The sequence below is a fragment of the Loxodonta africana genome, chromosome 14, assembly GCF_030014295.1.
Source record: "Loxodonta africana isolate mLoxAfr1 chromosome 14, mLoxAfr1.hap2, whole genome shotgun sequence".
Lineage (NCBI taxonomy): Eukaryota > Metazoa > Chordata > Mammalia > Proboscidea > Elephantidae > Loxodonta > Loxodonta africana.
This window is the reverse complement of record NC_087355.1, coordinates 84109200-84122206: the sequence shown is the minus strand read 5'-3', so window position 1 is coordinate 84122206 and position 13007 is coordinate 84109200. Positions and strand designations below refer to the sequence as shown.

The following is a 13007-nucleotide window of genomic DNA, read 5'->3' as shown; positions in this document are numbered from 1 at the left end:
TCTGTTCTGTATTTTCCCCCTTTTAATCAGGAATCCTCTATAGAATCCTTGATCAAAATATTCAGTAATGGTACCTGTGTAGAAAAATTGTGTACCATCCAGTTTTTCTGGTCTCATGGTAAAAGTGTCAGGGGATTTGTTTCTTCTCCCCCATTTATTTATTTAATCATTTATCTATGTTAATACAGATTCGGGTTATTTTCTACTTTGACTGTAATCCAATACTCCTTCATGTTGTTACTCAAACTGCTCCCTCTTTGGCCATTAAGAGCTCTTTCATTTGACTCCTGTGTCTCATTTCACAACAACAATACATACACATATTTATTTTTTTAGCACTTCCTTACTTTCTGGTGCTACAAGGCGCTCCACACTCATCCTGCATATTTCCTGCCCAAGCCCCAGAATTAGTCATTTCTCCAAAGACCCTGATTCCTATTACTGGAGAATGGAATTAGAAACCAAATCTGGGTACTAGGTGCTTTTTATTATTTTGATCCACAGAAATTTTTAGGACTTGTTTTATTGCTCAGGATACTATTTACATCGGTGAACGGTCCATGTGCACTTGAGAAGAATGTGTACCCTGCTCTTGTTAAACAGCATGTTCTATAATGATTAGCTTAGGGCAACAGGTCACAGTGCTTTTAAAATCTCTCAATGCTTACTGATTTTCCTTTATCAGTTACCAAAAGAGAGAGGTTTTAAAGTCTCCAGCTATGATTGTTATTTTACCTGTATTTCCTTTTTGTTCTTCCAGTTCTTATTCGTTTTTGTGCACTGTTATTAGGTGTATATACACTTAACATTGCTTATGTCTTTTTGGGAAACCCTGGTGGCATAGTGATTAAGTTCTATGGCTGCTAACCAAAAGGTTGGCAGTTTAAATCTACCAGATGCTCTTTGGAAACGCTGTGGGGCAGTTCTACTCTGTCCTATAGGGTTGCTATGAGTCGGAATCAACTCGATGGCAATGGGATGTCTTTTTTTTTTTTAAATAATTTTTATTGTGCTTTAAGTGAAAGTTTACAAATCAAGTCAGTCTCTCACACAAAAACCCATATACACCTTGCTACACACTCCCAATTACTCTCCGCCTAATGAGACAGCCCGCTCCCTCCCTCCACTCTCTCTTTTCATGTCCATTTCTCCAGCTTCTAACCTCCTCCACTCTCTCATCTCCCCTCCAGGCAGGAGATGCCAACATTGTCTCAAGTGACCACCTGATCCAAGAACCTCATTCCTCACCAGCATCCCTCTCCAACCCATTGTCCAGTCCAATCCATGTCTGAAGAGTTGGCTTCAGGAATGGTTCCTGTCCTGGGCCAACAGAAGGTCTGGGGGCCATGACCACTGGGATCCTTCCAGTCTCAGTCAGACCATTAAGTCTGGTCTTATGAGAATGTGGGGTCTGCATCCCACTGCTCTTGCTCCCTCAGGGGTTCTTTGTTGTGTTCCCTGTCAGGCCAGTCATTGGTTGTAGCCGGGCACCATCTAGTTCCTCTGGTCGCAGGATGATGTAGTCACTGGTTCATGTGGCCCTTTCTGTCTCCTGGGCTCGTAATCACCTTGTGTCCTTGTGTTCTTCATTCTCCTTTGATCCAGGTGGGTTGAGACCAATTGATGCATCTTAGATGGCTGCTTGCTAGCGTTTAAGACCCCAGACGCCACTCTTCAAAGTGGGATGCAGAAAGTTTTCTTAATAGATTTTATTATGCCAATTGACTTAGATGTTCCCTGAAACCATGGCCCCCAGACCCCTGCCCCTACTACGCTGGCCTTCGAAGCATTCAGTTTATTCAGGAAACTTCTTTGCTTTTGGTTTAGTCCAATTGTGCTGACCTCCCCTGTATTGTGTGCTGTCTTTCCCTTCACCTAAAGTAGTTCTTATCTACTATCTAATTAATGAATAACTCTCTCCCACCCTCCCTCCCTCCCTCCCCCCCTCATAACTACAAAAGAATGTTTTCTTCTCAGTTTAAACTATTTCTCAAGTTCTTATAATAGTGGTCTTATACAATATTTGTCCTTTTGCAATTGACTAATTTCACTCAGCATAATGCCCTCCAGGTTCCTCCATGTTATGAAATGTTTCACAAATTCCTCACTGTTCTTTATCAATGCGTGGTAACTCATTGTGTGAATATACCATAATTTATTTATCCATTCATCCATTGATGGGCACCTTGGTTACTTTCATGTTTTTGCTATTGTAAACAGTGCTGCAATAAACATGGGTGTGCATATATCCATTCGTGTAAAGGCTCTTATTTCTCTAGGATATATTCCAAGGAGTGGAATTGCTGGAGAGTATGGTAGTTCTATTTCTAACTTTTTAAGGAAGCGCCAAATTGATTTCCAAAGTGGTTGTACCATTTGACATTCCCACCAGCAATGTAGAAGTGTTCCAATCTCTCCACAGCCTCTCCAACTTTTATTATTTTGTGTTTTTTGGATCAATGCCAGCCTTGTTGGAGTGAGATGAAACCTCATTGTAGGTTTGATTTGCATTTTTCTAATGGCTAATGATAGTGAACATGTCCTCATATATCTGTTAGCTACCTGAATATCTTCTTTAGGGAAGTGTCTATTCATATCTTTTGTCCATTTTTTAATTGGGTTATTAGTCTTATTGCAGTTGAGTTTTTGCAGTATCATGTAGATTTTAGAGATCAGGCGCTGATGAGAAATGTCATAGCTAAAAAGTTTTTCCCAGCCTGTAGGTAGTCTTTTTACTCTTTTGGTGAAGTCTTTGGATGAGCATAAGTGTTTGATTTTTAGGAGCTCCCAGTTATCTAGTTTTTCATCTATGCTCTTTATAATGTTTTCTATACTGTTTATGCCATGTATTAGGGTGCCTAACGTTGTCCCTATTTTTTCTTCCATGATCCTTATCGTTTTAGATTTTATATTTAGGTCTTTGATCCATTTTGAGTTAGTTTTTGTGCATGGAGTGAGGTACGGGGCTTGTTTCATTTTTTTGCAAATGGATATCCAGTTATGCCAGCACCATTTGTTAAAAAGACTGTCTTTTCCCCATTTAACTGTTTTGGGGCCTTTGTCAAACATCAACTGTTTGTATGTGGATGGATTTATGTCTGGATTCTCAACTCTGTTCCATTGGTCCGTGTATCTGTTGTTGTACCAGTACCAGGCTGTTTTGACTACTGTGGTGGTATAAGGTATAACAGGTTCTAAAATCAGGTAAAGTAAGGCCTCCCACTTTGTTCTTCTTTTTCAGTAACCCCTTATTTATTCGGGGCCTCTTTCCCTTCCATATTAAATTGGTGATTTGTTTCTCTATCTCATTAAAGAATCTCCCTGGGATTTGGATCGGAATTGCATTAAATGTATAGATCGCTTTTGGTAGAACAGGCATTTTTATAATGTTAAGTCTTCCTATCCATGAGCAAGATATGATCTTCCACTTATGTAGGTCTCTTTTGGTTTCTTGCAGAAGTGTACTGTAGTTTTCTTTGTATAAGTCTTTTACATCTCTGGTAAGATTTATTCCTAAGTATTTTATCTTCTTGGGGGCTACTGTAAATGGCATTGATTTGGTGATTTCCTCTTCGATGTTCTTTTTGTTGGTGTAGAGGAATCCAACTGATTTTTGTATGTTTATCCTGTATCCCAGTACTCTGTTGAACTCTTCTATTAGTTTCAGTAGTTTTCTGGAGGATTCCTTAGGGTTTTCTGTGTATAAGATCATGTCATCTGCAAATAGAGATACTTTTACTTCTTCCTTGGCAATCTGGATGCCCTTTATTTCTTTATCTAGCCTAATTGCTCTGGCTAGGACTTCCAGCACAATGTTGAATAAGAGTGGTGATAAAGGGCATCCTTGTCTGGTTCCTGATCTCAGTGGGAGTGTTTCCAGGCTCTCTCCATTTAGGGTGATGTTGGCTGTTGGCTTTGTATAAATGCCCTTTATTATATTGAGAAATTTTCCTTCTATTCCTATTTTGCTGAGAGTTTTTATCATGAATGAGTGTTGAACTTTGTCAAATGCCTTTTCTGTATCAATTGATAAAATCATGTGACTCTTGTGTTTTGTTTTATTTCCGTGTGGATTACATTAATTGTTTTTCTAATGTTGAACCATCCCTGCACACCTGGTATGAATCCCACTTGGTCATGGTCAATTATTTTTTGATATATTGTTGAATTCTATTGGCTAGAATTTTGTTGAGGATTTTTGCATCTACATTCATGAGGGATATAGGTCTATAATTTTCTTTTCTTGTGGTGTCTTTACCTGGTTTTGGTATCAGGGATATGGTGGCTTCATAAAATGAGTTTGGTAGTATTCCATGCTTTTCTATGCTCTGAAATACCTTTAGTCGTAGTGGTGTTAACTCTTCTCTGAAAGTTTGGTACAACTCTGCAGTGAAGCCCTCCGGAGCAGGGATTTTTTTTGGTTGGGAGTTTTTTGATTAGCTTTTCAATCTCTTCTTTTGTTATGGGTCTATTTAGTTGTTCTACCTCTGTTTGTGTTAGTTTAGGTAGGTAGTGTGTTTCTAGGAATTCATCCATTTCTTCTAGGTTTTCAAATTTGCTTGAGTATAGTTTTTCATAGTAATCTGATATGATTCTTTTAATTTCAGTGGGGTCTGTTGTAATATCGCCCATCTCATTTCTTATTCGGTTTATCTGCTTCCTCTCCTGTTTTTCTTCTGTCAATTTGGCCAATGGTTTATCAATTTTGTTGAGTTTTTCAAAAAACCAGCTTTTGGTCTTGTTAATTCTTTCAATTGTTTTTCTGTTTTCTATTTCATTTAGTTCAGCTCTAATTTTTATTATTTGTTTTCTTCCAGTGCCTGTGGGTTTCTTTTGTTGCTCTCTTTCTATTTGTTCAAGTTGTAGGGATAGTTCTTTGATTTTGGCCCTTTCTTCTTTTGGGATGTGTGCATTTATTGATATAAACTGGCCTCTGAGCACCGCTTTTGCTGTGTCCCAAAGGTTCTGAAAGGAAGTGTTTTCATTCTCATTGGATGCTACGAATTTCTTTATTCCATCCTTAATGTCTTCTCTAATCCAGTCTTTTTTGAGCAGGGTATTGTTCAGTTTCCAAGTGTTCGATTTCTTTTCCCTGCTTTTCCTGTTATTGATTTCCACTTTTATGGCCTTATGGTCAGAGAAGATGCTTTGTAATATTTCAATGTTATGGATTCTGCTAAGGCTTGCTTTATGACCTAATATATGGTCTATTCTAGGGAATGTTCCACGTGCACTAGAAAAGAAAGTATACTTGGTTGCTGTTGGGTGGAGTGTTCCGTATATGTCTACGAGGTCAAGTTGGTTGATTGTGGCATTTAGATCTTCCACGTCTTTATTGAGCTTCTTTCTGGATGTCCTGTCCTTCACTGAAAGTGGTGTGTTGAAGTTCCCTACTATTATCATGGAGCTGTCTACCTCACTTTTCAATGCTGATAGAGTTTGTTTTATGTATCTTGCAGCCCTGTCTTTGGGTGCATAAATATTTAATATGGTTATATCTTCTTGGCGTATCATCCCTTTAATCATTATATAGTGTCCTTCCTTATCCCTTTCTGATGGATTTAACTTTAAAGTCTATTTTGTCAGAAATTAATATTGCCACTCCTGCTCTTTTTTGATTGTTGTTTGCTTGATGTATCTTTTTCCATCCTTTGAGAGTTTTAGTTTGTTTGTGTCTCTAAGTCTAAGGTGTGTCTCTTGTAGGCAGCATATAGACAGATCTTGTTTTTTAATCCATTCTGCCAGTCTCTGTCTCTTTATTGGTGCATTTAGTCCATTTACATTCAGGGTAATTATGGATAGGTATGAATTCAGTGCTATCATTTTGATGTCTTTGTGTGCTGACAGCTTCTTTTTCCCACTTGATTTTATGTGCTGAGATTTTCTTTATATATTGTCCTTTCCTCATATTTGTTGTTGTTCATTTTGTATCTGCTGAGTCTGTATTTTTCCCTTGTATTATATTTTGATGAGTAGGATAGTTTGTCTCCTTTGTGGTTACCTTATTATTTACCCATTTTTCTAAATTTACAACTAACTTTTATTTCTTTGTATTGCTGTATCTTCCTGTCCATATGGAACGTGTATGATTACATTTCTTAGTCCCTCTTTATTATTTTAATGTTGTCTTCTTTTATATAATAACATCGCCATTATCCTGTGGTGGGCTTTTTTTTTTTTTTTTTTTTAATCTTGCTTTTTTATTCGTTGTTGTTGGATTTCCCTGTCTGGGTTGACTTCTGGTTGCTCTGCCCAGTGGTCTAGTCTTGGGTCGATACCTGATATTATTGATTTTCTAACCAAAGAACTCCCTTTAGTATTTCTTGTAGGTTTGGTTTGGTTTTTACGAATTCCTTCAACTTGTGTTTATCTGGAAATGTCTTAATTTCACCTTCATATTTAAGAGATAGTTTTGATGGATATATGATTCTTGGCAGGCAATTTTTTTCCTTCAATTTCTTAAATATGTCATCCCATTGCTTTCTTGCCTGCATGGTTTCTGCCGAGTAGTCCGAGCTTATTCTTATTGGCTCTCCCTTGTAGGTGACTTTTCTTTTATCCCTTGCTGCTCTTATAATTGTCTCTTTATCTTTGGTTTTGGCAAGCTTGATTATAATATGTCTTGGTGACTTTCTTTTAAGATCTACTTTATGTGGAGTTTGATAAGTATCTTGGAGAGATATCTTCTCATCTTTCACAATATCAGGGAAGTTTTCTGCCAACAAATCCTCAACAATTTTCTCTGTATTTTCTGTTATCCCTCCCTCTTCTGGTACTCCAATCACTCGTAGGTTATTTCTCTTGATAGAGTCCCACATGATTCTTAAGGTTTCTTCATTTTTTTCAATTCTTTTATCTGATTTTTCTTCAAATATATTAGTGCCAAGTGATTTATCTTCGAGTTCAGAAATTCTAGCTTCTACTTGGCTCAATTCTGCTCCTCTGTCTTTCTATTGAGTTATCTAACTCTGTAATTTTATTGTTAATCTTCTGAATTTCTGATTGCTGTCTGTCTATGGATTTTTCCAGCTTATTAAACTTTTCATTATGTTCTGGAATAATCTTTCTGATTTCTTCAGTTGCTTTATCTGTGTGTTCCTTGGCTTGTTCTGTGTATTGCCTCATTTCCTTCCTGATGTCTTGAAGGGTTCTGTATATTAAATTTTTGTATTCTGCATCTGGTTATTCCAGGAATGCACTTTCATCTAGAAGATCCCTGGATTCTTTGTTTTGAGAGCCTGTTGAGGTGACCATGGCCTGTTTCTTTATGTGACTTGATACTGACTGTTGTCTCTGAGCCATCTATAAGTTATTGTATTAGTTTATGCTTGCTTACTGTGTCGTAGCTGCTTGCTTTGTTTTGTTTTGGTATACCCCTATGGATTGCTTGAGTGAGCTAGCTTGATTATTTTCACCTTTGGTGCTCTGGTGTCCTGTCCCCAGCTGGCTAGGCCTGTTACCAGGTATATCAGTCTAGGAGTCCATTCAATTTTCTTGTATGAATTCAGCTCAGGTTTTTAGGTAGCTGATATCAAGTGTGTGGTACAGACTCTGTCCTACATTCTTAGAGGGGCAGGGGTGATTGGCATTTGTACCGGTATCTGATTGCAGCAGGGGGTCACACTCTGAACAAGACAGGGGGCCGAGAACCAAGCCCCAAGTGTCTCTGAGGAAAACGCATCTCTGTTCCCTAGAGCGTGCTGGTGAGTGGGCTCTGCAGAGGGACCATGGGCACCCAACGTTTTTGTTGTAAGGACTGGGAGGTACCAGTTATCCCTGGACCCCTGTCGCAGGTGGCTGGGCGAACCAAGCAGAGCCACCAGTCCTTAGGTCCCTGTTGTGGGTAGGTGAGGATTTTGTTTAATAGGCAAAGCAATGCCAAATGTCAAATACCCACCTCTCCACCGCACTGCTGAAATGTTTGGAGTTTGCCAACAAGGGCGTATTTTCCTGAAATAGGCCCACACAGGTCCATGCAGAAGGGAAAGGTGCTCAAGGTCCATGGACGGTTTATGCCTGGACAGGAGCCGCTTTTGTCTTGAGCTCCCCCAGTTAATGGAGGTAGCAAATTATCTTTTCCCCCCAGTTGCAAATTTTTTCTTCCTCAAGGCCGGGAGGACAGCTTCAGGTGCTCACCAGGGTCTATCTTAGGCCCAGGGATTCAGACGCTGAAGCTGGTTTGGGGGTGGGGGGGAGGGGTTGCGGTAAAATATATGCAAATACTTAGCTTTTGCCGAGAGCGCCCTTCTCCTCAGGTTCCGGACGTGTGAGTGGGCTGTGTGGCTGGCTGCTTCTACCTGAGGAAACTGCGGCCGAGCGCTAGGACCAGCCCGCCGCTGCCGCTCCAGGAATGGTGCCTGAGGGCTCCTGGAGATTCAGGGCCGGTAACTCCTCTCCACTTCTGAACAGTCTCTTCCTCCCCTTGCCCCTCAGTTCATTGTCTAAGCTTGCCTTTGATGCTCAGGGCTCCCAGCTTATCACAAATATACTCGTTTCACTTGTTTTTTCAGGTCTTTGTCGTAAAGAGGGCTCGACGGAAGCGTCTGTCTATTCTGCCATCTTGGCTCTGCCTCCCGGGATGTCTTTTTGATGAATTGGCCGTTTATCATCACGAAATACCTCAGTATTTCTAGTAATATTCTTTGTTTTGAGGTCTACTTTGTCTGAAATTACTATAGCTATACCAGTTTTTAGTACATACTATTTGCATGGTGGAGCCCTGATGGTGCAGTAGTTAAGAAGTCATGTGCTAACCAAAAGATTGGCAGTTCGAATCCACCAGCAGCTCTTTGGAAACCCTGTGGGGCAGTTCTACTCTGTCCTATAGGGTCTGTAGGGTTGCTATGAGTCAGAATTCACTAGATGGCAACTTTTTTTTGGCGGGGGCAGTATTTGCATGGTATATCTATTTCCATCCTTTTACTTTCAAGGTATTTGTGAATTTATGCTTAATATTTATTTTTTCTAAACAATATACAGTTGGTTCTTTGCTTTGTATTCAATCTCACAATATCTGCTTTTTTAAAATTTGGGTTTTTAGTCTGTGTGTGTGTGTGTGTGTATGCTTGAAAACACTGGTGGCGTAATGGTTAAGAGCTATGGCTGCTAATCAAAAGGTCAGCAGTTAAAATCCACCAGGCACTCCTTGGAAACCCTATGGGGCAGTTCTACTCTGTCCTATAGGGTCACTATGAGTCAGAATCGACTCGATGGCAATGGGGTTTTTATAAATATGCTCAAGGATAGCAACAATTGTGAGGATGGTGCAGTCCGGCCAGTGTTTTGTTCTGCTGTGCACAGGGTCACTATGAGTCAGAACCTATATGGGATCAAATGGGCAACAGGAACTCAAAAGATTAGATAAGAACCTTAGGGAGCAGTGAGTTTATGGTAGACAGGGAAGAACAACTCAGAAAAGGAGGGTGAGCATTATGTCCTTTTAAGAACTATGTATATGGAATCAAACAGACAACAGCAATTCGAAACATTAGATAGGAAGTTTAGGGGGTGGTAAGTTTATGTTAATAGGGGAGGAACAACTCAGAAAAGTTGGGTGAGACTGGCTGTACAACCTGAAGAATGCAATCAATGTCACTGAACTGTACACGTAGAAATGGTTGAATTGGTGTATGTTTTGCTGTGTATGTTCTCAAGAAGCACAAAAATTTTTTTAAAAATGGCAACAGAAAAAATAAATAAAATGGAAGTTCGATTACCAACATATCTGCTTTTTAGCAAGCCTGTCACATAATCTACATTTTAGGAACGAACCTCTTTGTCTGGTCTCCTCACTCTCTGCAGCATCTGTCCCCGCTATGAATGGTTGATCACAAGTACCGCTCTAGTCTTCTCGACACTATTAAGCAGATGGCAGTGCTAAACCCAAATGATGTAGTACATCTCCCTGTTGGACTCTGTTTCCATCTACTGCCATTATTCTACAATTCCTCAGTGATAAATCTCGTGTATTCTTGAAAACATTAAAGGGTGAACCGACAGTGCCGGCTGATGTACTACCCTAGCCCTATACCTCTGTCCTGCTGCTGTGTTTTTAGACCCTTGCTGAGACTGTGCGTGAAGATCTCATGTGGTGAATACGGGAGCTGGCATTCATTACATTTGTTGGGAAACATTTTTCTTATCAGTTGCTTTCAAGTTAAGCAAAAAACAAAACACAACACACAGGCTTGATAAAAAGAACCAGGTATGAGGCCTGGCTATCATTTATCGGCTATGTGACTTTGGTCAAGCTTCTCAAATTTTCAGAGCATCGGTTTCCTTCTCTGTAAAATTAAGAGATAGTAATCTTACAGAGGAAACCCTGGTGGCGTAGTGGTTAAGTGCTACGTCTGCTAACCAAAGGGTCAGCAGTTCGAATTCACCAGGCGCTCCTTGGAAACTCTATGGGGCAGTTCTACTGTCCTGTAGGGTCGCTATGAGTTGGAATCGACTTGACGGCACTGGCTTTGGTTTTTTGGTTTAATCTTACAGAATTTCTTGGGAGAATGAAATAGGCGTGAGAGCACCTAACAGAGTAACTAATACTTGATAAATACTCCATAGATACTTGATTCCTTCAAAGCTTGTTAACTTAAAAGAATCATGAAAAAATTTTTCTCTTTTTTATTACCTTAATTCTAAGGAACTTCCTGATGAAACTACAAAACTTAATTAGATTATTTTCAATACAGACTAGACAGGTATCAATTCAGTAGAAAAGCACTGTAACTCAAGGTATGGCTAATGAATTCATTAACCAAACCAAACTGTTACTACTTTGAAAAGCTCAAAACAGCCTAACCCTTTTACAACTAAGCAGTATTTTCCAAAAGACAGCTTTACTGATGTTTAAATGGTTACATCTTAAATTAAGAAATAGGTCATATTTTCCTAACAGAAAATTCCAAATTATTTCCAGACCTCAGAGGTGAGCTGTGGAGAAGACACTACTGGGCACAGAATGCTAACACTGCCAATAGCCGCAACGTCAAATTAGAGAGTCGGGCATACGGCAACACTAATTTTAGCCTTGTTACTTCCCTTAGCTGTGCCATTTGATGACACACCAAGAATGATCTAGCAGCTTCTATCTTTCTGCCCCTTTGGATACTCGCTGCTATGGAGTTGATTCTGACTCATGGTGACCCTGTAGAACAGAGCAAAATTGCCCCATAGGTTTCTCAGGTTGAAATCTTTACGGAAACAGACTGCCACAACTTTCTCCTGCAGAGCCGCTCCTGTTCTCGAACCATCAACCTTTCAGTCAGCAGCTGAGCACTTTAACCACTGTGCCACCACTGCTCCTATGATTACTTGGATAAAAGGGTTTTAAGTGTTGTTTTGTCACAAGTTGAGGATTTTCTTAAGCATTTTCTTAGCTGTTTTTAAAGTCAGATAAAAACCTAGGCTCAAGTACCCTTTGGTTGTGTATCCTGGGAAAGTTGCTAAACACCTCTAGGCTTATCTTTCTTATCTGCAAAAACGCACCATGTGGCTGGCTAAAGCATCTGGCTGCTGACTGAACGTTCTGAGGTTCCAGTCCACCAGCTGCCCTTGTGATCCGCTCCCATGAAGAACGCTGCTGCTGTTGTGTGCGGCCAAGCTGATTTCAATTCACATCGACCCTACAGGCCAGAGCAGTACAACCCCATAGGGTTTTCTAGGCTATCATCTTTATGGGAACACATCGCAGGTCTTTCCTTCCGTGGACCAGCTGGTGGGTTCAAACCATTGCCTTTTGGCTAGCAGCCGAGCACGTAACCATTGCGCCACCAGGGCTACAGCCTAGGAAGCCCTATGGGGCAGTTCTGCTTTAGCCTATAGATTTGGTATGAGTCAGAATTGACTCAGTGCCACACAGCAACAACGGAATCAGTACGAAAAGTTGAGATCAGATATTTAAAGTACATAGATAGCCAGGTGCTAGATTTAGCAGGTTTTCCAAAAGTGGCAGCTATAATTTCTAATTCCTTTTTCAGTAATTTAAAGTGTTTTCATTAAAAAAAAAAAAAAATAGAGATTTTAAAGGATAAAATGAAATGCGTACTTCAAAGCACCATCTAAACCACAAAGTGCTGTGGGACAGTAATAAACCCATCTAGGAATGAGATTATTTTATTACACAGCCATCCACAGGCCCTCAGGGGGTTATCAGCACTTTTTGAGCCCTTTTTGTTCTATTGCCTTTATGATCATTACAGGAAGCAAATATTTCTTTGGAGAATTTACAATTATTTAGAAACACAGACCAAAATATTACAACTGTTTTTAGGATTATAAGTAAGAATATCAAACGTAAATCCATTCAGATTAGACTGAAACTGATATATTTACAAGGGCTTTCTGGGAATCAGACCCCTGAGACCTGGGGAAGTCCACGTCACTTCCGGTAGGAGCCACTCTCCGTGGGTGGGAACGTTGGGGGCCTGCTCTTTTTCATTCCTTACAGCTATTCAGAAGGTGCCCATCCATAGGAAGTAAGCAAAAAGTATTTTTGAGCCAATGGATATTAAGGAAATTCCAATATTGAACAGCAGAGTTCATACTTCTCTTCAGTTAATTGTGCTGACAGCTTGTTACTCATTAAATGTGTGAAGTTAGATGAACAATGCTTTTGTTTTGCATTTCAGTATCAGTGCTATGGAGGTCTTTACAAAAAATCAATGAGGAAATGTAGCTGAACTATATGGGATTTTCTCTTTGTAGAGATCCTCACTTGTATTCTAATTTCAATATAATTTATTTGAAAAGTTAGAGACAGAAAAAAAAAAACTTCTAACCTGTAAAACCCAAGAGGAGCTTGTTTTAGCAAGAAATCTAGTGTCATAAATGTTTATGGCTTATGAAGTTTAGAAGCCATTACCGAACAGAACTCTTCCACCCAGCAGACAATGACCAATGGCTGGCCATACCCACTGCTGCTCTTGCTCCATCTTGTTTTCAAGTGGCCCATCACTGCTGGGCATCCACGTGGGGAGAAGCCCTTTGCAAAGGTAACCCATCTTTCT

At 39.8% G+C, this 13007-nt stretch overlaps 1 protein-coding gene across 3 annotated transcripts in view; it reads right to left on the bottom strand.

The window, feature by feature from the left end:
• The window catches only part of KHDRBS3 (KH RNA binding domain containing, signal transduction associated 3), a 184039-nt gene that overhangs the window by 30275 nt on the left and 140757 nt on the right, over positions 1 to 13007 (bottom strand). The window lies entirely within an intron of this gene.